Source organism: Pogona vitticeps, chromosome 1 (assembly GCF_051106095.1).
Source record: "Pogona vitticeps strain Pit_001003342236 chromosome 1, PviZW2.1, whole genome shotgun sequence".
Taxonomy (NCBI): Eukaryota; Metazoa; Chordata; class Lepidosauria; order Squamata; family Agamidae; genus Pogona; species Pogona vitticeps.
Window position 1 is genome coordinate 239610302 of NC_135783.1, and position 27472 is coordinate 239637773.

At 40.8% G+C, this 27472-nt stretch overlaps 2 long non-coding RNA genes across 2 annotated transcripts in view; both read left to right on the forward strand.

The window, feature by feature from the left end:
* Positions 1-27472, forward strand: part of LOC144584480 (uncharacterized) — a 191339-nt gene that overhangs the window by 138749 nt on the left and 25118 nt on the right. The window lies entirely within an intron of this gene.
* On the forward strand, positions 7763-10685 carry LOC140701996 (uncharacterized). The gene is made up of 2 exons (XR_012081043.2): positions 7763-7919; positions 8227-10685. It is a non-coding gene; the product is annotated as an uncharacterized LOC140701996 (long non-coding RNA).

The window sequence follows — 27472 nt, forward strand, 5'->3', positions numbered from 1 at the left end:
AAAAAAATGACCTAAATCATTCAAAAAATTGCTAGATCATTGATTTGTATTTGTACAAATCAATGCCCCTGATGAATGAGAATCAATGAATTTTTAGAACTTTTCGACTCATTGTTTGGCTATAAAACTGCCCACCACAACACCTAAATACAACAACATTTCAGGGTATTTTCCCCTGACTCTCTTCTACAATCCTTCCAAGTTTGGTGAAGATTGGGATTTCCTAAACTAGCTGCTAAAGGGCACTTTCCTGGGGGGGGGGGAATGTTGTGGGTGTATAACTCAGACATCTGAATTCCAAAATTCACTAAATTGTAGAGGTCAGTCAGGGGAAACTTTCCTGCAAATCTGTCATCCCTAGGTGCTTGGGAGAAGCAGTTGATAGTGTTTTAAATAAAAAATGTATTGACAAACTGATTTATTGATTTGTCAGAAAAAACTATAAATTTGTATTTTGGGATCCTTTGACCTGGATGAAGCATAAATCAAAATGAATCACCATTTTTCTGATTTGTGTCCATCTCTTATATTCACCAATTTCAGATGCCCTTGGTTAGCTGCATAAAAACTATGACTGTTTCAGAAACAAAATTTATAAAGTCTGACAGTTAAGCAGCAATATCTGAGCTAAAAGAGGGATTGGTTGTGTAATAGTAAATGATAATTACATGGTGTCAAGTTGAAAAGGTGACTCTTTTTGAGGTTTTATTGGTAGAGTGTACGCAGAAGTCCTTTACCGTTTCCTTCTTCTGGGTAAGCCCTGAGACTGTGCATCTTTCACACAGGCCGGCTGTTCTCCCAGGAAGTACAGTGGGGAACTGAATCTCCTGTCTCTGGCTTGGCAAGCGGATAACGCATTCCTTGGTAGGCACACAGTGAGGTAGGTCAATACATCCATCAGAGTGAGGTGGAAATGAGATAGCAAACTCCTGAGATGGCAGTATGAAAAGTACTGCAAGTAGGAATCACCTTTTTTATTACCTCCTTAAGTAGAAAGAAAACATCTGCAGGCAGATAATAAGCACAGCAGTGATTAGAGTAGGCTATCTAGAATCCTTCTTCCTTCATCAGCACAATGCTTATATGATCTGTCTTTGTGCAGATCATATTCAGAACCTTCCATTGCAGAAGTTCTCAAAGTATAGATCTGGGCTCCCAGAATCCATTACCATTTGCTTTGCTGTCCAGGGCGTCGGGAAGCTGAAGTCCAAAACTTCTAGAGGACTAAAGATTAGAGATGGGCATCAGCCTCGATTCAGAGGTTTGTGCTGGTTTGTTGGTGTGGCACCACAGGTCTGTGCTCCTGCTGTGCTCCCAGATGATTGCATGAATAGCAGGAGAAAAGAAAGGGGTGTCAGTAAGTGGGGGTGGGGGAAGTTAATGCAAGCCACCTGTAGTGCCACACCGGAGAATCAGAGCAAACCTCTGAACCAAGGTTCCTGTCCCTCTCTACTAAAGATAGAACAACGGTGTTGGACAACAAAGCTGTTGCTAGCCTGCTATCTTTTCACTGGAATAAATAAGTAAGAATTAACTTCTGGATGAATCATCTGCCATTACAATAAGCTTCTGGATATGGCATGGGGTCATAGCAGGTCAAACTAGACAATACATTTGGTACATCATTATTTATTTATTTATTTATTTATTTGATTTTTACCCCGCCCCTCTAGACCATGTCTACTCTAGACCATGTCATTAGAAGCAGAGCTCCCTTAAGAAACAAAATATACTAGTACTTTGAAGCATCTTAGTATGAACTTGCCTCGCCTCTGCATGTTAGCTTGTTTTTTCGTGATTGGTCATTGGGAGGTAAACACAGGCTTCATTTGTACATCTGATTGTTTAAGTTTGCTTTGAATGACTTGCTTGCCTGGATGTAAGCCATGCTGTCAGTTTCTGATTGCAAAACTGGCATCCTACCTAGTCTGAAACTTCACTGCATTTACTAGATTACCTCCAACTCAAATTCCTTTTTAAAAGAAAGCTTTTAAGAACCAGACCCAAAATCCATCTGTTCCAATATTCTTCGTCCCAGTGGCCTCACCACATGTAACCGGGAAGCTGATCACAAGGCCTTGACAATGAAAACCCTCTTCTGCTCTTTCTTCCTGGCAGATGCTGTTATGCCATAACTGCACATTGCTTGTGATCTGGTGGATCCGTGTAGTCTTTATGCCTAACTGTAATAAATATAACTATCCAGAAGTTAGTATTTGTAACCATGCACCAATGCTGGTTGGGGTATTCTGGGAATTGTGGCCCAGGACATTATCATTAAATTTCATAAAAATCATAAATTTTTTAAAATCACTTACTGTACTTCTAGGTAGGTAGAAACTCCCCCCTTACTTCAGCCAGCTTCCAAAGGCTGAGGAAGTGACCAAGACGGGAGAGATAGGGGTAAGCATGAGGCACCCTGATCCAGATACTTTTGTATTTCCAAAAGTAATATCCCGTCCCCCCCCCCCCCCGATACTAATAAAGGCTTTTTCTTCATTTCGGATTTCAATTTCTGTTTCATTCAAACAGGCAAATTTCTAGCCACCCATAGGATGGCCAAAAAGAACTGGATTCAAAATGTAGCAGCTTAGCCACCTGAAGTTAACTAGTTCAGTAGGAGACCTACACAGGGTCTGCAATGAGAAAAAGAAATCCTCCTTATACAGAGATAAGAGACTTAGGCCAGTATTTCTTTTCATTTATATAGAGATGGGGGTATTCGTCTATGGATACAAATACCCCCGCACAGCTGTAGTTAATGAGGGTCTGGCCCCCTGGGACTGGACCATCCACTCATGCGTCCACCACCACTGCTGGCCCTGCTCTTCCTTCCAATCGCTCTGGAGCGCCCGTGCCGCTAGCCACTCCTGGCAGAAGGAGAGAAAAGGAGTCTCCAAGCAAGGCTGACGGGTGGCTCACCAACTGGGCACTTAGGAGCAATTGGAAGGAAGAGTGGGACTGACGGTGGCAGTGGCTGTGTGAGTGGATGGTCTGGCCCCAGGGGCCGGACCTTCATTAGCTCCAGCTGTGCGGGGGTATTCGTATACAAATACAAATACCCCCATCTCTACTCATGGACAGCAACGCTGAACTGAACTGGCTAGTAATTGTCTTGTGTGGACTAGCAAGGTTTTCACTCAGGACTTTTTATACTTTTATTTTTTTTAAAAAAAGCCATGATTGGAAGACACCATTTTTTTGTAGAGTGATGGTTATTAATTTTGGAAATCATTTGATGTAATTCTTGGACATTCTGAGAAATGTATAAGCTTGTAGCAGTGATAGTGGTCCATGAATTTATAGGTGCTGTAGTTTAAGTACTGAGATGGGTGCGAACCTGAAAAACAGTGGCTTATGATGGTTCGTGGTTAGTGGCTGTCCACGGCTCATGATCCACCATGAACCAACTGGAAAACCAAATCAGTTTGTGGTTTGGTTTGCAATTCATGGGCAGTGGAGGGGGGGGAATCTACCTGCCACACCATTGCTGTTGTGCTGCCATTGCTGCCAGTGTTATCTCACTGCCACTGCCTATCCACTGGGCAGCAGGCACATGTACAGAGGCAGTGGGCCCAACTTCCCTGCCAGGAGCTGGCTCCTGCCTCTGTGCATGTACCTTCCTATCAGCTGGGCAGCGGACACCTGTGAAGAAGGAGTGGACCTGATTCCTGGCAGGAAAGCCAGGCCTATTTCCTCTGAGGATGGCGCCAGCAGAAGCAAGTAGGGAGATGACAGGGCAGTGGGAAGGTGGTGAGCGGGCATCCCATTTTGCTAAAGGAAAATGAAATGCCGAGTGGAAAATAGTTGGTGCTTCATTTTTCTTCGGCAAAATGGGATCCCCGAACCAGGTCACAGAGTGAACCACAAATCAGCCACAAATCTGTCAGTTTTGCTGGTTCTTGTTTTAGCACACCCATCTCTATTTAAGTGTATTTACAGGGTTAAAGCTGCAGTATCCAATATCAATGTATCTTTGATAGAACTGCATGGCCCCCTTTTCAGCAAATGGGGTGTAGAGGGGCATGTGCTGTTTGAAAATGATGGGCCCAGCTGATATTTTTAATGAAGGGAACTCTCACTTAGAATGTGAAATTTTGAGAGCCTTTTTTCTGGTGTAGGTTTTTTTTTTAAAGGAACAGCTCTGACATTGAACTGTTAATTGTAACACATTTCCAAGCTGTGGAATTTGTAACAGATATTGGTTTTACACCAGTTTCACTAAGGCTGCATATCCTACAGGTTCTTCAGAATGGCAGTTTGGTGAGAATTCTCTGGCCGGTGGTCAAAGAATGATTCCCAGAAGGAAAAAACAAGTATATGTAGCCTTAGGCAACCTGGACAACCCCAGAGTGCCCCCAGAAGTAGGGGATGGTAAACCACTTCTGAATACTCTGTACCTTGAAAACCATGGAAAGGGTTGTCATAAATCAGAACTGACTTGACAGCATATTACTGTTGCTATTACTATAAAAAGCAATACAGATCAGAAATAATTTTTTTTTCATTGCTAACAATAAGTATGAAATGAAAACTGGGTGACCAACTAAAAAGGCAATTGGACTTCTGGTTCTTTAACAGTTACATAGAAAACAGAATTTCAGGTGACACATTTTGTCACAGTAGTTGTGGGACTCAGGTGTACAACACCTGCATTTTCTCTTCTTTACAACTGTTAAAAGAGAGTCGCAGGGTTTTTTTTCAGCAAGACACTCTAATATCAATGCTGTGGATTGGCGTGTCGCACAGGAGTTTTGAATTATCAACACTTACTGAGTTACTAGTGACTAGACAGGACATGCAGGATTAAAGGACAGCTACGCCTAGAAGCAGCTCATTTGTCTCCATTGTTCAGCCCGTATGGTTAGAAAATGGTCATTTTTACTTCCCCCCCCCCTGCAATTCCCTTTCATTCTGCCAATGCAAAGCTGAGATTGATTGTCACAGGTTGACACCAGGATAGATGGTAAACTGGTGATAGTTGTTAGAGTTGACCTTTCATGGAACACCTGGTAGGAACTGCAGCTGGGGTGTGATTGACTCCTTAATATGCTGTTTAGGGCTGCTGCATACAAGTTTCACATTTCCCTTGCAAATGCACTGAAACTTCATTATAAGCTGCACCTGCTATTAAGTTCAATACATTTGAGAGGGGATGTGGGTCAGGGGGTTGCAGAAGATCACGAGATCTGTAAGGAAAGCCAATATCACATCTGTTCTCTGGCCCTTTTCCATCTTTAAGAAAAACTGCAGGCTTCCTCGTTACATTACTTCAAAAAGTCTTGGAACAAAAGACAAACTGTATTTTGGCTCTTCCTCTTGATGACTTCAGTCAGAGTATAAAGAAGAGGAATGGAGATCTTCTGCATGTGGCCACACTCCGGTTCCCATCAGCCCCAGTCAATCTGACTGATGGTGACGGGGGATGGCCATCCAGCATCTGAGCTGGGGATACTGGAAACTATAATTAACATGTCATTTTTAAGGCTCTGGATGGGAGTAGTGATTCATCAATATCTGGAGGGCCTCATGTCCTGCAGCCCTAAAACCAAATCAATAATTCCTTCTGGGAGGTGCAGATTCTCAGAATGTCCGGATGAGATATTATAAGGAAAGGAAAGAGGCATCAGCCACTCATACTTTCCTTCTCGTTATTTCCTTTGAATATCTCACACTGAGCCAAAGAACATTCCAGCCCATCAGAATAAAACAATGTGCTGTTCACAAGGAAGCAATTTCATTTCCTGTTTCCAGTATTATTACTATTCATATGTGTTGCTTTTTATTGTGTGGATAGAGCATTACTGTGTGATAAAGCATTAATTTCTGTCTCCTAATTCCTGCAGCTTCAGAGTCAAAATAATACCGAAACCAGAGCAGTTGGCTTTGCACAGCCAAGCTCCCTCACAATAATTTCTCTTCCTCTGGAATGCTCAAAAGATAAGCACATAGATCTTGCCAGTTTTATTCATTACAAATTCTTGCCTTCATTTTCCAGGTCCTTTGCAATGCTTTATCCCTCAAGTGTGCAGGTGCTTACGGCCTTGCTCAGCCATGCATGCTTGCAACTCTTCCAACATCAGTTGTCCAAGGACCTCTGATACTTTGTGCTTCTCCTTGTTCTATGCTCTAGTGTCCTTAGAATTCTTTCCTTATACAAGACTGTATCCTGTGCCTTCAGCTCCTTACAGTGGTCCACATGCACATTGAAAACAACAGTCTTGATGTGACTGCATATACAGTTGCATCAAGGTTGGTTTTGTATGATGTTTTACCAATATGAATGTGCATCTCTGCACATGGAAACCCATGTAAAAAGCAAAATAAGTGTGATTTTACAAACCATTGTTTCAAGATCTATGGGACAAAATGGGTGCATATTTCAGCAATGTGCATGAAAATATTTTACATCAATAGAAGATTGTGTAAAATTCAAAGAGATTATGTTTATGCACGATCCCACTACAATGCTATCATACATAAAATCCAATGGAGACATTCTTTTGCAGTGTTTTATCAGTTATCCAAACACACACACACACACACACACACACACAAAACACATAGGGCAGAGGGTCAAAAGATGCAAGTGAACAGATGGAACATAAAGCTATGGGAAACTTCCATGTGCTCTACTTTGAGAATTAACTTTATGAATACCCCAGGACTTTCTGGAATTATGGAAGGGTGCAATGCAGGGTGTAATGAGTCCTGTAGAGCAGAGCTGGAGAATGTGTGGCCTTTCAGAGTTTGTAGGACTGCATCACTCATCACTCCTGGCCAATCCAAGGCCAGGAATTGTAAAGGTTGTATTTCCTCAATATTTGGAGGCCCATTTATTTCCTTCCTGTGCAAGAAAACACACACCATATGTCTTAATTCCTAAAACATAATCGTGTGAATACTTCTGAATTCACACAGAAGATGGCAAGAAAAGTCTGAGGCCACATTTTCCCAATCCAGATTTTCCATGTTGAAATAATCAAGTGACTCAACTGAATGCTGCATCTCCAATATTGCATTTAGTTATTCTAAACAAGGGTGTGAGTCTTTCAGACCCTTACTCCTGGAAAGAAAGTTTGGCAGGGGAACTGTCTCTTTTCTCATTCCAGCAAGGATTCTCTGTGCTAGATTTGTTTTGCCCTGAGAACTCGCACAGAAATTTCTCAAGATTTCTCAGACCTTTTGTGGTCATTTTTTGTTTGTGGAAAAAAAATGCCATGTTGTGCAGGACTATTATTATTTCCACATAAATCAGCACCTCTCCCATATAGGAGTCACCCAGAAAGGGCAGGAGGAATGCCATGATGCACAGAAGCACTCTAATTCTTGTGCAAAATGGATTCACTGGAAAACACTTCAAGCTGTGCAGGAGTTGGCAGCTTCCTGTATGGAGCAATAAGCAAAAAAATGAAATGAAATGAATAAAGAGGGGATGAGACCAGGAGATCAGGGTCTGATTTTCCTGGGGAGACAGGAAATCTCACTTAGGCAAAGGGAGGTCTTGCTGGAGAATCTTGGCATGGTGAGACTTTTTAAAAAAAGCCAAAAATGAGAATTTTTTTGCATACTCATCACATCTCCAAAGCTAAGCAACTATTTTCCCAACTATAGTTTGACCATGTCTGATTTATTGCTGCCATCTTCAAAGCTCTGGGCCTGGAATATGGAGAGAGAGGATTTATATGTAACTTGGAAATCCCATGTGGAGCTGGTGATGTGATTTGATGTCTGCCTGCACTACACAGAAGTGCTTCTAGAATTCTAATGTACTTTTGTTTGATCTTTAAAAGGTCAGCTAAGATGGTTGCTTATACAGCACACAGGAATCAGAATCAGTGCAAACCTGGTCTCATTACACAGGCTTCAAAACCACTTCCAGATGATGCTGAATTCCGGTCTACCTTGCCTGCTTTTGAGTAAGTCATACTCATATGCGCAACATCCTTCCATTGTTTTGTTTTCTCCCCCCCTGAATTGTCCACTCTCTGTTGAGTAGTTTCAAAAATATATTTAGTTGCTCCCATTTGATTCTAATGTTCAGATTGGGGTTGGTGGTGTGTGTGTGTCTCTCTCTGTGTGTGTCTTGGGAAATACTTCCCTCAGTATTACATGTGTTTTTTCTTAAAAAGCTCTGAAGAATATTCTCCAAAGTGTGGGGGAGTGATTTACCTCTTTATTGTGTTATCATGCTGATTTATCTCTTCATTGTGTTATCATTCTCAGGACAACATGACTTCATACACCTAAGCACTAGAGATCTCTAGACACAGTCACAACGTAACCTCTGCACATCAGTGCAGACTTGGAAACTCCAGCTCTTTTCAAACAACCCTGGAAGCAATTAGGTGAAAACACCAGGATGGAAAAATCCAAGATGTAGAGAGGACTCCACAGGGACAATAAAGCCCTTGCCTTCTTATCCTATGTTAAATGTATCATTCTGAGACAATGCCTGTTAGTAATGAGTACCTGAGTCTAAATTTAAGACACACTGCATGGTTATGAATGGGGGACACCTTGCCAAGAAATCTCTGTGGTGCAATTAGCCCCAATGTTAGCTTTTCAGTAAATGGTGTGTGTAACAAAGTTAAGTGTGCAACACAGGCCACAATCTAGTAAAGCTGAACAATGAGGACTCACATTGATTCAGTTCCAGTGCATACCAGTGAGAGTGAATGGATAAAACTGAAGAACAGCTTTTTTTTTTTTAAAAAAAGGCCTTTGTTTCAAGCTATATACATGTTTTTATTTTATTTATTTAAAATATTTTAACCTTTTTGTAGTTCATGATCAAGGTATCTCCCCTGCCAGGTAAGTACTGAATTACAAACGAATACAAAGAACTATGAAAAGAATTGGCAGATAAAGAATACAAAGATATTTGCTGCGTAGGGGGCTTCAGTGCAGTTCTGGATAGAAAATTGGACACAAACATTAAAACATTAAGAAAAGGGAAAAAAGAAAGACGGACTGATCTATAGCAGAAGAGTTTCATTTGGTAGATGCATGTAGAGCAACACATATAAAAGAGAAATATTATGCAGTCTAACTCACATAAGACATGGTCTAGAATACAGTAGATGCATGCTGGATTCCAATAAGCTGGATAAAAGTGATGAAGACTATAGACATACTACTTTTGCTGATCATAGCCCAGTTATTTTACAACTGAATATACAAAATAAAACATTGTTCTGGAGAATGAACACTAGCCTTTTGCAAAATGAAGATTTTAAGAAAGAAGCAATGCAAGAAATGTCTTGGTTTTTAAAGGAAAATAAAACTCCAGATGTACCAATGAGAATAGTCTGGGATGCAGGAAAAGCAAAGCTAAGAGGTAGAGTTATAAAGCATGCAGCAAGACAAAAAAGGGGAAAAATACAAAAATACAAAGAATTAAAAAAACTCTTCCAGGTAGAACAACAGTCAAAACAAAATAGCTCAATTGAAAAAACTAGTAGGTAATATGAAATCAGTACAACAGCAAATAAATCTATAGTGGATGTCAGAAATGGCAATGAAGATAAAACAAGTGAAACAAAATTTCTTTGATAAAGCAAACAAACCAGGCAGATGGCTTGCCTATAGACTGAGAAAAGAAAAAACAAGAAACCAAATTATAAACCTTAAAGACCAGGAAGTAGAGACTAAATGGGAGCAGAAGGAAATAAAAAATAATTACCAAGGATTTCTATCAAGCGGTCTACAAAGAATCAGGGAAATCAATAATAGAGCAAAGAGAATATCTACAGAAGTTTCAGTTAAAGAAATTATCTAAAGAAAATAGAGATCTTGAATTCCTCAATAACGATATGTGAAGTGGTGGACGCTATTAGAAAGCAAAAGAATAATAAATCTCCAGGAAGTGATGGAATACTGGCTGAATAATACAAGAATTTTGAAGAAGTTCTAGATTTATCCTTTAAGAAATTAATAGAAGAAAGAGAAATAGAAAAAGAAATTCCCACTTCATGGAAAGAAGCAATAATTTCAGTGATACATAAAGAAGGTACAGATCAATCCAAAATCCAAAACTATAGACCAATTTCATTATTGAATGTAGATTATAAAAATTTTGCATCAGTATTAGCAAACAGATTGAAAAAAGTTTTGGTGCAGATCATTCATCAGGACTAATCAGGATTCTTACCAAAAGGACAAATGAAAAACAATATCAGGATAGTATTGAATGTCTTGGAATACTATGAAGCCCACCTTGAAAAACAGATGGCATTAATATTTTTCGATGCAGAGAAGGCCTTTGACAATATGAACTGGATTTTTTTTTGCCGACACAGTTGCAATTAATGGATGCTGGAGAGAAGTTTATAGGAGAAATTAAAGCAATATATTCTAAACAAGAAGCAAGAATCAAAGTGAATGGAGAGCGGACAGAAACAATTCAAATTGAAAAAGGTACAAGTAAGGATGCCCGCTGTCCCCCCTACTGTTTATTCTCATATTGGAAGTCCTGAACTAACAAATCAAAGAGGATGAGAGAATTAAAGGTTAAAAGAGAAGATTTGAACATTCAAGCCTATGCTGATGATTTAGTAATAATCTTAGAAGAACCTATGATATCAATAGAAACATTAGTAGAGACAATAACTGAATATGGATGTATGTCAGGTCTTAAAATAAATAAACAAAAAACAAAAATTCTGATGAAAAATATGACAAAAGAGGAAAAAGAAGAACTAGGAAAACCCTCCAGATGTCAAGAAACCTGTAAGGTTAATTACTTAGGAATGAATATGACAAAAAAACAGTACATTAATAAAGGACAATTATATGGAAGTAATGAAAGAAATCAAAATAGATTTGCAGAAATGGTCTAAACTCCAATTATCCCTAATGGGCAGAATAGCCGCAATAAAAATGAATATATTACCAAAGCTAGTTTTCCTCTTTCAGATAATTCCAATATTATTAAAACAAGATTATTTAAAATAACTGAATAAGATAATGACCAAGTATGTTTGGGATGGGAAAAAAAACAAGAATAAAACTTAAGGCTCTTCAGGACAATAAACAAAGAGGATGGTTTGGCTTACCAGACTGGATGAACTATTACAGAGCAGGAGCTCTGTCTTGGGTGAGGGGTTAGGGTTATTCTACAAAATGGGAGACTTTTAAAAATTGTGGGTCATGATTTAAAGCTAGGCTGGCATGCCTACCTATGGTACCAAGATGATAAGCAATGTTAAAACATTTAATTTATATTTGATCAGGAGAGCTCTGTTATGGGTTTGGAAGACAGTTAAGGCACAACATTATAGAAAGATACCATTATGGGTAGCTCCATTAGAAGCATTCTCTGATCCGGCAAGAACATCTCAAGGGACAAACGGGAGATATGCGAAGATATTAGATGGTGATTTTAATCTAAAGAACAAAGATGAACTGGCAGAACAAGGTATTATTTTAGATTGGTGGTCGATAAACTTGTTGAAATCAAGATATGTAAAAGATAAAGCTACAGGGTTTCAGAAAGAAAAATACCTTTGGATAAAGGGTTGCTGGACTCAGAGGAAAAACTGATTAAAGGTTTATATAATACTTTAATGGAGCAAAAAAAAGGAAGATGAAATTGTGAAGGATTGCATGGTAAAATGGGCTCAAATATAGGTCAATAATATAGAACTAAGTGCCTGATCACAAATTTGGGAACGAAATATTAAAATGACTAAATCTATAATAGATTAGATTAATATTATGTTAGAGAGTATAAGAAGACAAGATGAAATGAATGGAACATGTTGTAATAAATCACTCTGGTTGCAACGGATAGAAAAGTAGAAAAAAATACAATAATATATATATACCTTGCCTTTCTCCTTAAAAAGGACCCAAGGCAGCTTGCATCATTAAAAGACAATGTTAAAACCAAAACAGTAAGTACAGAAATACTTTAAAGGATCAAAGAAATACTACACTAAAATATGATAAACAAAAGCACTGCCAAAAACACATTCAAAGCAGTAAGGCAAAGCAATCTGTTAAAAAAAACCCACTCAGGCAGCCAGTCATAGAAATAGATGCCAACGTATGACTGTAATTTCTAATGGGAGCAGGTGCCTTGAATGCATGATCCATGCAGCGCTCAGGAGATCAAAGGGAAAGATGAGCCCCTTACCATTGTAGATTAGGCAATCCCTGTCAACTGTTTCTCCATGAAGGGATGCATACTGGGAGGAGGAAATCTGTTCTGCTCTATGACTGCATTTGTTGTTAGTCCATGGCGTGTATATACCCTTAAATGTCCCACTGAAAACAATAGAACTGAGACATGCTGGATTGCTTCCATTAGCTGCAAGCCCAAATGGACACTTGGGTCTCACTTGTGATGCATCTTCTTAAGGAAAGGAAAACCATGTGGTACCTTTTGTTCAAACAAGCTGCTTCTATTATGAGCCTGTAGGAAAACACTAACAATTCATCTCTCCAGCATACTTAGAACCATCACAGAATGCTGGGAAATGCATTTTTGTAGAAGAGTTTGACCCATGGATCTCACAGGATGCTTAGGTTTTAGAAATATAGCTTTAGGAGGGTCTTTTGTGTTTTCAGAGTGGGATGTGACAATTAGACCCAGGGGAAAGTTAGTCGTGCCTGTAAAGGGGGGGGGCGGTCTAGAGAAAGGAATAGGTTTCACTTTCTATGGACACATATTTTTTTCTGTAGTATTCAGGCTGGAATTCACTAAAATCTAGGAAGTGTGCAGCTAGTACTGGCTGATCAGCACTTTCATAGAAGCAAGCTGCCTCATGAGAGCTGCAGAAGGTAGCAAGCAGAAGTCCCCAGGAGGGTTAAAATCTTGTTCAAAGTTAAGAGAGAAAGAAGGTTGCTTCTCTCCATCCCACGCCCACCCCTCCATGAAACATCCCTTCTGGTTTCTGCAACTCCTGCTGACTTAGAAGAGGAATGTTGAACTGAACTAGGTTTGAAGCATTTCTCTCATTTCATGCTGAAAACATTCCTTCCAGCTCCATGTGCTGGACAATAACTCGCTACCATGTCTGAGTTCAGCAGGAACGCTTCCCAAAGCCCCTGTAGAAGAAATTTATGGTTGTTCAAAGCAGCATTATAGGCCACAAATGTGTGCACTCCACATGTCTTTGTAATCACATAATGACTCATTTCCTTAATCTCTCATTTCCTATAGCCTCCTTACAAGCAACTCATAAACTGAGCTCCATCACTGCTCTCCTGGCTGGAGCTGGGCAGAACTGAGCCAGCTCCTGCTTCTGGTTGGCTGGCTGGGATTCTTTCTCCCTGTTCCCCCCTGAAATGTTCCTTCCATTAGATTTTGTCCTCTGCTATAGTGACACCTACTGATGAGGTAAGAATGTATTAACTACAGGATCCCCTGGCACCAGATCCAGCCAGCATCTACTTCCTGACTTCAGCCAGATGTTTTTGCTCTGGAGCAAATTAAGTTCACACCCCATGGAGAGGAACTTCACATAGTCTTGACTTGAAGATGTTGGTGGCCAGCAGATAAGAATAGCACAGCTTTGTAGGTTAATTGATACACACATATCTCATGTCTCATCCTCAATAAAATGCTTGCACATTCATCCCACTTAGAAGAAACAAACATAAGAAGATAGAAGTGTAGGAAGCAGAGTCAAAACATTGTTCCATCTAGTCCAACATAAAGTTAGCAGGCTTTCTTGATGAGTTCTGGCAAGCTTCTTGTCTGGAGAGCCCTAGCTTTCTCTTGGGTTCTCCCATCTAAGTACGACTATTTATTTATTTATTTATTTATTTGTTTGTTTGTTTGTTTGTTTGTTTGTTTGTTTGATTGATTGATTGATTGATTGATTGATTGATTGATTGATTGATTTTTACCCCGCCCCTCTAGACCATGTCTACTCGTGGTTTCCAAAATAATGTCAGATATGTTCAGGGTGATATATGTTGGAGATGAGCATACTCTCTTTATGGATCTTTAGTATTTCAAAGATGAGGGTGCATATTCAATTACTTTTAAAATAATTTTGTGTGGTGATAAGAACTGGGCATTCCATTTGAAAGAGTTAAAATGAATCCTAGACCAAATAGGCTTGACAAAGGCATAACTTCCTTCAATGTGCAGCATCAACAGAATGCTACAATTATTAGAAATAATTATATATATATATATAATTATTTCTAATAATTGTAGCATTCTGTTGATGCTGCACATTGAAGGAAGTTATGCCTTTGTCAAGCCTATTTGGTCTAGGATTCATTTTATATATATATACTGGAACATTGGTTAATTCCTTCTCTAATTAGCAGAACATAAATTACAAAGCAGCAACAAACCAGTGGAGAAAGCATAAGTGAGCAGAACAAGTTCTTAGAATATGCTCCCTTCACTAGCTAGCACTTAAAATGATGAAAGAAAATCTCTACAAACATCTTAAGGAGAAAAAGACATGTCTACTTACAGTTACAATGTTCAGTTACAAACAGAAGAATTAGAAGGGGAAAAAAGGAAAGAAGATGATCTCTCAACCACATGGCTGGAAGAAATCCATCCTGACTGAATGCAGGATGGTCAGAAGGTTAGCAGGGACTAAGAAACAAGACAGTGGAAACAAGCATATAGGGAGAGGAGGGGTGGAAGCACAGAGCTTGTCTCAGTTGTCAGAGGAATGAAAAAGAATTCTGTTAATTGGTTAGTGGCAAAAGACAGACACATTAGTCTCTGAAGCCCCCTCCTACTGACACCTAGTGTTAAATAACATGCAAGTTTGTTAAATTTCCCAACACCGCTTCTCAAGCTTGCATGCAGAATCACTTCTCAACGAGTCCATATTGATTTGTAGGTTCTTGAAATGGTATTTTGGTAGAGGTTTGGTCAGGATGTCTGCTGTCATCTCTATGGTTTAACAGCAGGCAATCTAGATAGTTCCTTTCTTGGTCATATGTACCAGGTGATATCACATGCCAGTGTGTTTGGTGTGTGCATACATCTCACTCTGCAACAATTTGATGCAGCCGTGGTTGTCTTCCATCATCTGGATTGGCATCTCTATTCCAAGGTTTTTTAGCAGCTTCTCTAGCCATAGCAATTCTCTGAATGCTTCTGCTGGAGCAATGAACTCTGATTCTGTGGAACAAAAAGCTACAACACCTTGTTTATAACTATAACCATGAAATAGCCCCGTCACCATACAAAAACAGGACTGCACCAGTGGACTTAGTCAGTATATCCTCTGCCCAGCCTGCATCTGTGTATAGTACAAGCATTCGGTTTCTGCTGACTGGCAGTCTTAGCTTAAAGTCCAAAGTTGCTTTTAAGTTTCTAGCTACTCTTTTGCCTGCTGTCTAGTTGCCCTGTGTTGTTGAACTAACTAATCTGCTCAGTATTCCTACTGTGGTAGCTATGTCTGATCTAGTAGCAGTTAGGTACAAAAGCTTTCCTATAGCTTTTCTGTACTTGCTATTGTTTGGCAAGTGGACAAGGTGCATGGCGGCAGTGGCAGGAAGATAAGAGTGGTGGATTGGTTGGGTGTTGCAGAGTTTTTAATTTCTGGTAAAAATGAATAAATTCTTTTGCTACACACTAGAAGTACGGAATGTCTCAGAAGAGAATAGCCACAAGTTCCCCAGAAAGTCCACTTCCCTTTTTCACTAACAAGCACTTAAGGTCTCAATAACCCACTCTGAGGCATTTGTAGGAGAAAGCATTAAAATGTTTCATTACTTGCAGTTGTGAAGAGATGAACAGCAAACTAACAACTCTGCTTCCAACAGACTAAAGAGAGGGAAAGGAACACTTAGCAGAGAGGTGGGGCTGTCTTTGAATTCAGAGGAAGAAGAGAACAATTAGTTAGTGCCGGATAGTGGGACAATCACCCGAGCCCAGAAAACTCATTCCAAGCTTGCCCAAGGCCACAGAGGCTGGCTGTACTCCCAAGAAGCACAGTGAAATCATCCACTTCTGAATGTTGGGAAATGTAGCCCATCATCATGAAGTGGATCAGCACTATGGCGAGATTTGGGAAGACTGTGTGGGTGAACTGAAATAATTTGGTTAATTTAGGCTTGAGAAACTAGAAGCATACTACTAGCTCAGAGCTTTATTCCTGATGTCTCAGAGAAGCAAGAAACTCGTAATTTATTTATTTTTCTGTTCCTGTGCAACAAAATAATTCTTCTTTTATTGTGTTGGTTTTATATGGTTACTTTAATTAGTATATGATGGGACCAGGAGCTTATTTCATTGGTTTTTAAAATTGTGACCTTCAACCCATGGTGACTGCTGGAAGGGGAGAAATCATGGGTTATTTATTTTTAAATCAGCTCGACTGACCTGCAAAAGGAAGAGCACAATGTTTTGTACAACAAATCCATTTGGGTCAGGCTGACTTGGGTGGTATCACCACAGGACTGAATGATGGGGATTCATGTGCAAAGAATTCCCACAGGATGCTGGCATTATCTTCTCAGTGGTGGTTCTTGATCCAAGTTTGGTTTGGGTCAGCCAGAAGGCAATAAATGTGAAAGCATCTTGAGTGATTCAGGGAGGCAGGCAAATAATAAAACAGCTAACCTTTATCATAAAAGGATGGAAGCCTGGCTTAATTACATGGAAAAAAATTGCTATTGGTGGTGGTGTCATTTCCTTTTCTCTAAGGGAACTCAAAATGTCATAGAATGTCTCCCATAGCCACTTGCCATGATAAAAGGAGATATTGCTAACAAAAGAGCTGAAATAAGAAATGTTGGACTTCTCTCTTTTCCTTCCTTCCTTCCTTCCTTCCTTCCTTCCTTCCTTCCTTCTTTCCTTCCTTCCTTCCTTCCTTCCTTCCTTCCTTCCTTCCTTCCTTCCTTCCTTCCTTCCTTCCTTCCTTCCTTCCTTCCTTCCTTCCTTCCTTCCTTCCTTCCTTCCTTCCTTCCTTCCTTCCTTCCTTCCTTTGTCTTTGAAATGTTGAGATGTTTGGAGCTGTAACCCAGAAAAGCAATACTCATCTTTCTGTCTGTCCAGGGTATCTGCAAAGCATTTGTCCAGCACCGTATTTCAAATGAATAAATTTTGTTCCTTCCAGTTTTTTTTTTTCACTGTCTGGCTTTCACACCCATAAATAGTGATCAGGAATACAATAGTGTGGGTGATCTTGGTCTTATACTTCCACTTGATGATCTTTTCTAATTTCCTTTGGGTCTCATTCTTCTTATGATTTTTTTGGCTGCAGTCTCCATTTGGATTGATGATTGAGCCAAGGTATAGAAGATCTCTAGCTATTTCAGTTTCTTCATTGTCAATGTTAAAGCTTCTTCTATAGTCATGGTTTTTGTTTTCTTTATGTTCAACTGGCCAAGTACAAGTAGCTCCAGAGCTAATGAAGTGGTTGGGCCAAAGCCGAAAGGACGCTCAGCTGTGGACATGCCTGGAAGTGAAAGGAAAATCCAATGCTGCAAAGAAAAATACTGCATAGGAACCTGGAATGTAAGATCTATGAACGTTGGGAAGCTGGAGGTGGTCAAACAGGAGATGGCAAGAATAAACATCGACATCCTGGGCATCAGTGAACTAAAATGGACAGGAATGGGTGAATTCAGCTCAGATGATTATCATATCTACTATTGTGGGCAAGAATCCCGTAGAAGGAATGGAGTAGCCTTCATAGTCAACAAAAGAGTGGGAAAAGCTGTAATGGGATACAATCTCAAAAATGATAGAATGATGTCAATACGAATCCAAGGCAGACCTTTCAACATCACAACAATCCAAGTTTATGCACCAACCACCACTGCTGAGGAGACTGAAATTGAACAGTTTTATGAAGATTTACAACACCTTCTAGAACTGACACCAAAGAAAGATGTTCTTCTCATTCTAGGGGACTGGAATGCTAAAGTAGGGAGCCAAGAGATAAAAGGAACAACAGGGAAGTTTGGCCTTGGAGTTCAGAACGAAGCAGGACAAAGGCTAATAGAGTTTTGTCAAGAGAATAAGATGGTCATCACAAACACTCTTTTCCAACAACACAAGAGGCGACTCTATACATGGAAATCACCAGATGGGCAATATCGAAATCAGATTGATTATATTCTCTGCAGCCAAAGATGGAGAAGCTCTATACAGTCAGCAAAAACAAGACCTGGAGCTGATTGTGGCTCTGATCATCAGCTTCTCATAGCAAAATTCAAGCTTAGACTGAAGAGAGTAGGAAAAACCACTGGGCCACTCAGGTATAATCTAAACGAAATCCCCTATGAGTACACAGTGGAAGTAAAGAACAGATTTAAGGAACTAGATTTGGTGGACAGAGTGCCTGAAGAACTTTGGATAGAGGCTCGTAACATTGTCCAGGAGGCAGCAGCAAAAACCATCCCAAAGAAAAGGAAATGCAAGAAAGCAAAATGGCTGTCCAACGAGACCTTAGAAATAGCAGAGAGGAGAAGGGAAGCAAAATTCAAGGGGGATAGGGAAAGTTACAGAAAATTGAATGCAGACTTCCAAAGAATAGCAAGGAGAGACAAGAGGGCCTTCTTAAATGAACAATGCAAAGAAATAGAGGAAAATAACAGAAAAGGAAAAACCAGAGATCTGTTCAGGAAAATTGGAGATATTAGAGGAACATTTCGCGCAAAGATGGACATGATAAAGGACAAAAATGGGAGGGACCTAACAGAAGCAGAAGACATCAAGAAGAGGTGGCAAGAATACACAGAGGAATTATATCAGAAAGATGTGGATATCCCGGACAACCCAGACAATATAGTTGCTGACCTAGAGCCAGACATCCTGGAGAGTGAGGTCAAGTGGGCCTTAGAAAGCCTGGCTAACAACAAGGGCAGTGGAGGTGATGGCATTCCAGTTGAACTATTTAAAATCTTGAAAGATGATGCTGTTAAGGTGCTACATTCAATATGCCAGCAAGTTTGGAAAACTCAACAGTGGCCAGAGGAGTGGAAAAGATCAGTCTACATCCCAATCCCAAAGAAAGGCAGTGCCAAAGAATGCTCCAACTACCGCACAATTGCACTCATTTCACACGCTAGCAAGGTTATGCTCAAAATCCTCCAAGGTAGGCTTCAGCAGTATGTGGACCGAGAACTCCCAGAAGTACAAGCTGGATTCCGAAGAGGCAGAGGCACTCGAGACCAAATTGCTAACTTGCGCTGGATTATGGAGAAAGCCAGAGAGTTCCAGAAAAACATCTACTTCTGCTTCATTGACTATGCAAAAGCCTTTGACTGTGTGGACCACAACAAACTATGGCAAGTTCTTAAAGAAATGGGAGTGCCTGACCACCTTATCTATCTACTGAGAAACCTGTATGTGGGACAGGAAGCAACAGTTAGAACTGGATATGGAACAACTGATTGGTTCAAAATTGGGAAAGGAGTACGACAAGGCTGTATATTGTCTCCCAGCTTATTCAACTTATATGCAGAATACATCATGCGGAAGGCTGGACTGGAGGAATCCCAAGCCGGAATTAAGATTGCCGGAAGAAATATCAACAACCTCCGATATGCAGATGACACCACTCTGATGGCAGAAAGTGAGGAGGAATTAAAGAACCTTGTAATGAGGGTGAAAGACGAGAGTGCAAAAAATGGTCTGAAACTCAACATCAAAAAAACTAAGATCATGGCCACTGGTCCCATCACCTCCTGGGAAATAGAAGGGGAAGATATGGAGGCAGTGACAGATTTTATTTTCCTGGGCTCCATAATCACTGCAGATGGAGACAGCAGCCCCGAAATTAAAAGACGGCTTCTTCTGGGGAGGAAAGCAATGACAAACCTAGACAACATCTTAAAAAGCAGAGACATCACCTTGCCAACAAAAGTCCGAATAGTCAAAGCTATGGTTTTTCCTGTCGTGATGTATGGAAGTGAGAGCTGGACCATAAAGAAAGCAGACCGCCGAAGAATTGATGCCTTTGAATTGTGGTGCTGGAGGAGGCTCTTGAGAATCCCCTGGACTGCAAGGAGAACAAACCTATCAATTCTAAAGGAAATCAACCCTGAGTGCTCACTGGAAGGACAGATCCTGAAGCTGAGGCTCCAGTACTTTGGCCATCTCATGAGAAGAAAAGAGTCCTTGGAAAAAACCCTGATGTTAGGAAGGTGTGACGGCAAGAGGAGAAGGGGACAACCGAGGATGAGATGGCTGGACAGTGTCTGCGAAGCAACCAACATGAACCTGACACAACTCCGGGAGGCAGTAGAAGACAGGAGGGCCTGGCGTGCTCTGGTCCATGGGGTCACGAAGAGTCGGACACGACTAAACGACTAAACGAACGATGTTCAACTGCAATCCTGCTTTGGCACTTTCTTCTTTCACTTTCACCAGAAGTTGGCATTCAGTATCCTGATAGCATTTCTTTAACCATTGCCTTCCCACTCTGGAATAATGAGGCGAGATGCAGGTGATGGGTATAAATAGGGCCGCACTTTATTAAATCAACATGCCATAACTTATGGCTTAGAAACCAGGGGCCTGCGGTAGTGCAGTATCAGGTTTGGTGCCGAAGGTCTCACAGAACCCCCTCACCAACCAATACATGCAAGTCCCATGCCCCGTTGTTATGCTGTCCCTAAGACAGCATGACCCTAGCCAGTGAAATATCAAACTCTGCCCCCCCCAGGCATGCAAGCCCCCAGCCTTTGATGACCCTCAGCCCGGAGGGTCTTTCCTCCCATCAATGTAACCTCACGATCTGCAGTGCCAAAAGTTCAGTCCCACTATGCACTTCTTAAACTCCATGGGCATGGAATGGGCAGGCTTGCTATGCTCCATTCCCCCCCATCCAGCTGAAAATTTCAGCACGCAGGCCCCTACAAAGATCCCTCAAGAAAGTCTCTAAACCAGCCTCAGATAAATGAACCCCATCACCTCTATAAAGCTCCAGTCGGTCCAATCGGATCTCCGGGTGTCCTATTACCGATCCTAAGCCATTAACCGTTGCTCTGCAAACTTCCTTATTAACTTTCCTGCATGCTCTATTTATGCAACTAGCATTGCAGTCGGCTCTCCAACTATACCGAGGAATAAGCGTGGACCGAACTATTATTGAAAACGGGAACTTTGCCGTCTAGCTCCTCAAATCAGCCAGAATGTCCAGCGCAAGGGACTTGCCACTTCTCCTGGCCAAGTCATTACTGCCCAGATGAACCAACAACACCAGCTGCCACTGTGTCTGCCATGCCAGAAAAAATGGCCCAAAGCATGCCCCTCCGGCCAAGGCATTTCAAGCTCACTGCTGGCTGCAGTCCCAAATCTTGACCCCATGCCATCTTGGCAGTATAATCTGCCACCCAGTGAATGAAACTGACCCAGCAACAGGATCCTCAATTGCCGCTTGGGTTGCTCTGCATCGGAAAGAAAGAGACAAAGAGCCCAGCAGCAGCCTACGGTTGTGGCAAGTCCCACACATAAAGTTTGTATCTATGGGAGGACCATCTCCCCACCTTCCTGATCTCCTCTGGGCCATACCCTAGCATGGCGGCAGTAGACGCTGCCCCAATGTGAAATGAGTGGGTTCTACAGCTCCATCCAGCCAAACCCACTTATTTCAAAGCAGCTCCAATTACCTTCCAAAATTGGTATTTTGTCAGTGGGGTCACTATGACAAAATAAGTAGCCCTGATCTTCCCCCTTTTCTCAAGGTAATCCTCTAGGGCATATGTCTAAATGGAGCAAGTCCCTAGCGAGATAAAGGCTCATTTCCCTAATTGATCTGTTTTAGATCTCCGGATATGCAATTGTAACCTGTCTTTGCCCATTGTGACGTTGGCAAGTTGTGACGTGTCATGCTTGCCAGCTGCCACAACCTCACTAATATGAAATGCTCCAAAAATGTCAAAAGTGTTGCTGCTTGAAAGAGGGAAGCCTTGTACCTATCACTACAAACGCTGCCCCATGATTCACCAGACCTCATCAGTATGGCTGGAGAAAAAGGAGACCTATGATCGGGCATTCTAATTCTTCCCTTATTCCATCCTTCAATCATCTTATGAATTCTAAAGTCCCCTGTGGAATCAGCTACTCCAAGCCTGGAATGCTAATGCCAACATCTTTCCCTGAATAGAGCTAGATGCCACGCCCTTTTGAAAAAGAAAAATGCCGAATTGTTGTAGGTGATCAACTGCTATGGACCGCACCTGTTCCAACTGCTCGTGAACTCTAAATTGTCTAAACTCTTAACAAACTGCAAAGTAAGCCCACTGAGTACTCAGGCCACTATTGCTCATAATGTCTCCCGCCTCCATTCTGCCATACCTCTTGTGGGAGGACTTCTGGCCATTTGCAAGCTCCTGGAGCCAACACCCTGAACCGCTCCATTAGTTGATGGGACAGGCTGTCAGCTATATTGTTGTCTATGCCGGGGATGTCCCTTGCATGAAATACTATATTAAATTGTAAGGTGCATAATACAAGTGCCCTCACAAGCCTCATGACCCATTCAGATCTGAACGGCATGTTATTAATGCCCGGGCATGCACACATGTGTTCAGCTCTGCTTTTGGCCTGGCCGATCAATTTTGATGGCTGGCATTCCCTTGATGAATCTGCAACTCCCGATGCACCTTGCACACCAGCATCTCAAGCAACAAAATAGGACAAAAGATTATCAGCAAGGGCTTTCAGTTTAGCACACTTGTGTGCCTTGGACTCCCTTGTTGAGCGCCTAGGCTGATTGTCCTTAGCCCCCTTACGTGCTTAGCTAGACTTCCGTTGCTCCAATGACGCTATTTTAGCCCGTATTTCCTCCCACACAGGCCACCTCTCCTTGTCTGATGATGATACAACTGGAGGAGACACCCTGGGAGCCCTGCACTTTGCAGGCTGTTTGCCTTTGCTATTGTCCTGACCCTTTTTTGGGGCCATGGCTGCTAACAAAAGCTCTTACTAAATAATCTACCTGCTAGCCAGGCAACCAACCCTTACTAATGTGCTCCAATTGTAAAAAAAAAACACCCTACATTGTATCCTCATTGTTTGCCTATTTATTCAGCTATTAATTTATAATAATTATTACTTTTTTAAAAAATGCAAGCCCTCAGGACTCGCTAACCAACTGGTAGTTGCTCTAATGCAACTATTCCTGTTGTTATTATAATCTTATTTAATTTTAATTTGAATTTTCTTCTTCTTCTTCTTCTTCTTCTTCTTCTTCTTCTTCTTCTTCTTCTTCTTCTTCTTCTTCTTCTTCTTCTTCTTCTTCTTCTTCTTCTTCTTCTTCTTCTTCTTCTTCTTCTTCCATGTGGGTGCATGTGTGTCTGTAAGTGCACCACTTCCAATTAAATTGAATGAAACCCCAACAAACACACAACCACGTAATTAACCGTGTGTAGGGGGGGCATAACTTTGTTCCCCAGCTGCCTTTAGTGTGTGTTTGTGGAAGGGGTGTTTGCCCTGTCCCCAACTGCCTCAACCCAAGGGCCAAGCCCAATGCGGGGGTTACCATCCCCTTAGTCCTGAAGCTTATGGAACCCTTTTCCCATTTGCTCCGCCCTTTTTTTGGAAACAAAATGGCTGTAAGCAGGCTCCACCAGGGATCAAGGCTGATCCCTGACACCACACTCCAAGCTTGGGGAGTGCAGATGCACCCCACAGACCTCCCTCAACGCTGTTGGCTGCTACACAGCAAAAAAATCCCTGCAGCTCTGAACGCAGCTGCTGCCAGGGAACGCAAGCCTCGAAAGAGCACATGGGGGAGCATCCCCCTTCCCCAGGTAACTGCAGGAATAGCGTGTCTTGTGCTATCCCAAGCGAAGGGCAAAGGAGCTCCGCTTGGCGACAAGCACCAGTGGAGCCGACATTGTACCCCTTGATCGAGGAGGTGGGAAGAAATATAAAAGAGAGATGAAGGTTTGTTCTTTTTCTGTGTGAGTTCTTGCACTCTGGAATCAGAGCATTTCTTCTGATGTTTTGTTTTTATGCAAAACCATTTCCCAATCAGCTCCCACTTTACAGTTCCTGTAAGTATTTTCTGTGTACTGTATATTGTTTCCCTATCTTATCTATTTCCTTGTACTTAAAATTAGTCCTGTTCTATTTTGAGGTTTTGGAGTTCATTGCATTAGACTGTTGCATAAATTTGTGGTCACATGACACACTGCCATTATTGATTCATTTATTGGGCAAACAGCGTAACTGTAGGTAATTTCCCACTTACTGAGAGCTTCTGTTATTTTGTTCTGATTTTTTTTTTCTTATATAACAAACAAACAACAATCAAAGGAATACAAATTGGGGGGGGGGGAGGAAGGAAGAACAAGACAAGACAAAACATAAACACAGGGACTCCATGGCTGTGTTATATATATTATATTCTCTAATGTTTGTTTCTGGGCCCAAGCCCAGGTGATAAAGTAATTAAGAAAATTTATGATTATTTGCTTGAAATTAAAATGCAAAATAAGATAATAAACGAATGGATGATTAGGTGGGCACAAAATATAGGACATAATATTGATATTGATCAATGGTTGCAAACATGGAAAAATAACATTACCTCGTCTCTTCCTCTATTTTTAACTATCGTCTACTCCCTGGAAAAGACCCTGATGTTGGGAAAGTGTAAAGGAAAGAGGAGAAGGGGACGACAGAGGACGAGATTGTTGGACAGTGTCATTGAAGCCACCAACATGACTTTGACCCAGCTCCAGGAGGCCGTGGAAGACAGGAGGGCCTGGGGTGCTCTGGTCCATGGGGTCACGAAGAGTCGGACATAACTAAATGACTAAACAACAAAAATTGTGTAAATTTTTATTTTATTTATTTCATTTAATTTATATCCCGCCTATCTAGTCACGATGGACTACTCTAGGCGGCCAACAACAAAGATAAAATACAATAAAATAAAACAACAAATTACAAAACAATTAAAGTAAAGAAACAATAAAGGAGAAAAGAAAATCAAAAGTAATCTGGTGAGAAGGCCTGCCGAAACAACCAGGTCTTTAATAGGTTCTTAAAGGTACCCAGCGAGGAAGCTCCGCGAATACCAGGAGGTAAATTATTCCACAAGCAAGGAGCCACCGCCGAGAAGGCCCTATTTCTTGTTTTCTCTTTTCGGGCCTCCCTCGGCGTTAAGCTCCTCAGCCTCACCTCCTGGCTTGCCCGTGTGATCCGGGTAGAACTTGGTGGGAATAGGCGTTCCGCCAGGTATCGAGGCCCTAAACCGTAAATGTTGCAAATTGTCATTACATATTAATTGTTTTTACTCTGTGTTTTGTGAGCCGCCCAGAGTAGAGTATGTCTAAATGGGTGGCATATAAGTTAAATAAATAAATAAATAAATAAATAAATAAATAAATAAATAAATAAATAAATAAATAAAGCAAGCAAGCAAGCAAGCAAGCAAGCAAGCAAGCAAGCAAGCAAGCAAGCAAGCAAGCAAAATCAGTAAATTTCAAGGAGAACATATATAAGATGTTTTATAGGTGGCATATGACTCCGAAAAAGTTGTCAAAGATTTATACAGAGGTGTCAAATGTTTTTTGGAAGTGTGAAGGACAAGAGGGAAGTTTTGCCATATGTGGTAGACTTGTAGAGTAGCAAAACTGTATTGGATAGCAGTACATACTTTGTTACAAAAATACTGCTTTGTAATGTTCCACTAACCCCAGAATTGTTTTTACTGAGCATTATACCAGATAATATAGATAAGACAAAGAACTACCTAGTTATATATATAGTCGCTGCAGCCAGAATTCTTTATACTAAGAACTGGAAGAAATCGGTGATACCAAAACAAGAGGAACTCATTGAGAAGATATGGGAAGCGGCAGAAATGGATATTCTATCAGAAGTGTTGAAAGACTGTCCTTTACAAAAGGCAACCGAACGATGGGATTTATTATATAAGTGGCTTGAGTCACCAGACAGTGCCTGAATAACATAGAATTAAACTAAGATGTAACTGTAAGCTGAAACCTGGAGGGCAATCAAATTGTAGAAAGGCAGAAAGTCAACTTGATATCACAACATGAACAGACTGGATGACAATACATTTTGTGTTCTCTTCCCCCCTCTTTCCCCCCCATATCCCCTCTACCTTTTGTACTTCTTACCTTATCCCTAGTTGTTTAAATGAATGAATGAATGAATGAATGAATGAATAATTTAAATTAAAAAAAAAGAACTGGGGAACATTTCCCTGGTGTGATGGCAAACTGACTTGCTTAGATTAAGGGGAAAAATAGATAACCTAATTAGATTTCTGAGATGGAACTGGAGTTTGCAATGGAAGAAACAATGCCAATATAGTTAAAATGGAACTTCCATAAATTGGGTTTAGGAGAGCCAGGAGTCTCCAAATTTGCTGGAATATACTGGAAGAAAATGGAATTTTGTCAGGAATTCAGTTTACTTTGTCAGTCTAAAAAAATCACAGACTGAAGAGTGGCATCTCACCTTTATGTACTACTACATAGCAATGATCACAAAACGTTAGGTAATCTCTGGTAAATGGTATAATATATATGAAAACTTCAAGTTAGATATATTTCTAATACCTGCATTATCTAACTGACATTGATTGCTTCTGTATCTGTAGTTTCTGAAGAAATTCAGTAATCATGGTGATACTAGAGCTTTCTCGAGCTTTCTCTCTTCAAATAGCAGCTATAATTTTTCACTGAAATTGGAAAAATTACTCTGTGGACTAAAATTCAGTTCAGTAGACCACAATTCCCAGAATCCCCCATCTAGCATGGACCATCAAATTCAATCTAAAACTTAACTTTTCCATATTACAACATTGATTCACATTCTCTGACATTTAAAAGCCTACACAGAGGGCCAGAAAATTTTTAGAACTGGAAATTTGACAGCTCTAATGCAGTCGGGTATTATATACATGGTTTTCATGTGAAGCATCATGAAACTTTAGGTGGAGTAGTTGGTATTTAAGAGAGAAAAATTCCAGGAACAAAGGGGAAAACTTAAATTGAGAAACAAAATGAATCAGTCCATGTGTGGAATGTCATAATGGATAGCTTTGAGCGTCACTTGCTACCACAATATCAACAGCTTCTCGTGATTTATCAGGAAAGTGGTCTCCATGCTCAATAATAATGTTTCATTGCGGAAACTTTGGAGAACACTCCATGTAAATAGCAGTAGAATCTGGTGGGAGTGTCTTTGGCAGATACAAAATGGGTATGCTTGATCAGGACAATCCAGAGAAGTCTGGATTGCTCAATCTACTCTTGTGTTATCATCAAGTCCGGTTTCATATCCAATGATGATTTAATACAACATTTGCATTATTCGCATTTTGAATGCACAAAGGTTCCTTTGAGACTGCACATTTTTTTCCTGGAACTGCACACTTTGTGCCTATTTGCAGATTATTATTATTATTATTAATTAAAAAAAACCAGTACTAAGAACTTGAACAGTATTCTCTTCCCATAGCCTCTGACCAGATTTTTCTTTATACTCCTGGTGAGGTCATTACAATTTGTCACAAGAAGGCTTCAGGGAAGGTACCACAGTTTG